Genomic DNA, 3,523 nt, shown 5'->3' with positions numbered 1-3,523 from the left:
GGCAAAAACCCTACCCACTGTGCCATTGCACCAGCTTCATTCGCTTTTGTTTTTTAACTTATGTGGGGGCTTCACCTGGCAATGCTTCAGGTATTACTCCTGGTTCAGAGCTGTGGGAGGGTCACTCTTGATAGTTCTGAGGGAGCTGGCAATGTAAAAGATGGAGGCTGGTTGAACACAAATTGTGCACATCAGTTCATTGAGCTTTCTTTTTGACCCCTATTATTGTCTGTCTGTTTGAATACCACATCTGGCTGTGTTCAGAGCTTATTCTTGGCTCTATGCTCAGGAGTCATTCTTAGCTGGTGCTTGGCAGACAGAGATTGAACCAGGGTTAGCAGTATCCAAAGCAAACATATTATCTCTTTTCTCTCTCTAGCCTTTGATACATTTCTTGGTTTTTTGCTTTTTTGTTGTTGTTGTTGTTGTTTTGTTTTGTTTTTTGTTTTTGGGTCACACCTGGCAGCACTCAGGGGTTACTCCTGGCAATCTCGGAGGACCATATGCAATGCCGAGATTCGAACCACTATCCTTCTGCATGCAAGGCAAATGCCTTACCTCCACGCTATCTCTCCGGCCCCTTTTTATTTTTATTTTTTTGGGGGTTTTTTTTTTGGTTTTTGGGTCACACCTGGCAGCCCTCAGGGGTTATTCCTGGCTCCATGCTCAGAAATTGCTCCTGGCAGGCTTGGGGGACTACATGGGATGCCGGGATTCGAACCACCATCCTTCTGCATGAAAGGTAAATGCCTTACCTCCATGCTATCTCTCCGGCCCTTATTTTTATATTTTTTGGTAAATTTCTTAATGGTGTTAGAAGAACTGTCTTAAAGGGTAACATGCTTGCTGTTCCAAGACAATAGTCTCACTCATCTATGGGTTTTTAGAAAGATAAAAGTCATTTTTGCAACAATCCTCAGAGGTAATGAGAGGAGAGCTGGAACTTCCAGCTCACTTCATGAAGCTCACCACAAAGAGTGGTGAGTGCAGTTATAGAAATAACTACACAGAGAACTACCATAATCATATGAATGAATGAAGGAACTGGAAAGCCTGTCTGGAGTACAGGTGGGGGTGGGGTGGTATGGAGGGAGATTCAGGACATTGGTGGTGGGAATGTTGCACTGGTGAAGGGGGTGTTCTTTACATGACTGAAACCTAATCACAATCATATATGTAATCAAGATGTTTAAATAAAGGGAAAAAAAGAAAAAAGATGAAAAAAAACATTTACAATTAAAGCACATTTTTGAATAAAAAAGAAATAAAAATAAAAATAAAAAATAATATTTGTATTATTAGAAATTAATTAGAAGTGTGACAGCTCGGGCCTGGAGAGATAGCACAGCGGCGTTTGCCTTGCAAGCAGCCAATCCAGGACCAAAGGTGGTTGGTTAGAATCCCGGTGTCCCATGTGGTCCCCCATGCCTGCCAGGAGCTATTTCTGAGCAGACAGCCAGGAGTAACCCCTGAGCACCGCCGGGTGTGGCCCAACCCCCCCCCCCAAAAAAAAGTGTTACAGCTCTTTTAGAATTTGTCCAGCAGGCCTTCTGGTCTCCACCGGAAGGCCCCCAAAGAAAAAAAAAAGAAATTAATTAGAAAGTAAAAAATTACTGGTAAGAGTTTTTGTTTGTGCCAGAAGATATAATTACTTTATTTGAAAACTATGTTTTATATATAAACAAAAAGTTTGTACAGTTACCCAGAATATTTGGTCATGCTCAAAGTTACACAATTTTGTTATATTTTAAAGATGGTGGGAAAAATATTTGCCCCTTCAATTTTGAAGCATTATTTTGAAAGGATATTTAATTAGAAAATAGTGTTTCTCTTCTAAATACAGGTCTGTCTATTGAGTCAATAAAGACTTTTAGAATTACTAAGTATAATTTTTCCCCTTAATTAGTATCTTAGAATTATTTTTAACAGGTGCCAAATGCAATGCGAGCTCAAGTTTTTTAGTATAATTCTAAACTTAGAACCCCTGGTTTTCAAGTAGGTTCTAAATTTGGCAAGCATGTCTTTTCCCTTTCATCATGGCTGGTGTTTTCCCATCCTTAAGGGTTCACACATCTCATTGTCGAAGCAAGTAGTACAGGTTTTCTACACTCAAATAAATTTTCCATTTTACCTTTGTAGAATACCAAATGTGATCCAATAATTTTTAGGCCATAAAATAAAAATAAAATAAATTGTAGTAGCATAGTGAAAGAAGAAGAAAAATGACAAGGGAGAAAATGGTCATTGAATTTCTTTCACAATATTGGGGCTAGAGAGTTAGCACAGAGGTAGGGCGTTTGCCTTGCACATGGTCAACTCTGGGCAGACTTCAATTTGATTCCAGAATTCCATACGGTCCTGCCAGGAGTGACTTCGGAGCACAGAGCCAGGAGTGACTCAAAAACAAAACAAAACAATAAAAGCTAAAAACCTTAGGTCTTAGATATGGACTCAGACAAATGTTATGTGCATATTATGCATAGAAATCACCAAGTGAGGGGCCAGAGAGAGAGCATGGAGGTAAGGCATTTGCCTTTAATGCAGAAGGTCAGTGGTTCGAATTCCGGCATCCCATATGGTCCCCTGTGCCTGCCAGGAGCTACTTCTGAACATAGAGCCAGGAGTAACCCCTGAGCACTTCGGGTGTGACCCAAAAAAAACAAAAAACAAAAAACAAACAAAAAAAAGGAAATCACCAAGTCAGATTTTAATTGAGATAGGGGATCCTCTACTCCTTTCAAAGTTAATTTTGAATATAAATGAATCCTGGTGAATTCTTGAGGAAAGTTGTAAAAGACTATCCACATTTGGCCTTCAAAGGAAGAATCCAACAAAGATACCTCCTGCAGTCCACTCTGGGTTGAATGTTCCATTTGGCTCATTGCAGACACACAAATTGTACCTAATAGTAAAGTATATAAATAATATCATTATTATATAATAAATTATAAGCAGATAATAAATATAATATTAGTATACTATTATATAATATAAATATATTGTTCATTATATACAATTTAATATAATATGCTTTATTTATAATAAAATAATGGATGAATAATGTTATTTATTATGTAAATAATAGACATTTATTTATTATAATATATAGATAATAGTAAATTTGGGTATACATCTCTGGCCTCTGGAATTGGGCCTGGATCTGCCCAGTATAGATTGCTAGCACAGAGGCTGCACATGAAGAGTCACCACACTTAGTAAGGTATTACAGAGGAAATCCTCATGTGTCTCCCTAAACAGGCACCCCTTGTTTATCATGCACCTGCATTTATCTCAACATTCAGCTTACAGGCCTAGATCTCACTATCCTAGACTGTGAATTCATTTTTCTTCCACTGAAGCATTTTTTCATAAAAATAAAATCACGTAGTAGAGAGATTACAGATATGAGGGAAAAAAAGTGAAACGGGCAGCCCAGTTTGAGCCCAAGCCTCAAATGCTTGGAACCCAAACCCATGGCTTCACAGCAGTATGTGTTTGCTAAGACAGCTTCCTTTTCTTCTTT

The 3,523-nt window shown here is 38.4% G+C and overlaps 1 non-coding gene across 1 annotated transcript; it reads left to right on the top strand.

Moving 5' to 3' along the window:
- The first annotated feature begins 1,511 nt into the window (after window positions 1-1,511).
- On the top strand, window positions 1,512-1,573 carry LOC126017201 (U7 small nuclear RNA). The gene has a single exon (XR_007498844.1). It is a non-coding gene; the product is annotated as a U7 small nuclear RNA (small nuclear RNA).
- Window positions 1,574-3,523: the final 1,950 nt, after the last annotated feature.

The sequence above is a fragment of the Suncus etruscus genome, chromosome 8 (assembly GCF_024139225.1).
Source record: "Suncus etruscus isolate mSunEtr1 chromosome 8, mSunEtr1.pri.cur, whole genome shotgun sequence".
Taxonomy (NCBI): Eukaryota; Metazoa; Chordata; class Mammalia; order Eulipotyphla; family Soricidae; genus Suncus; species Suncus etruscus.
The sequence above is the reverse complement of the archived record's forward strand: the minus strand, read 5'-3'. Positions and strand labels throughout refer to the sequence as shown.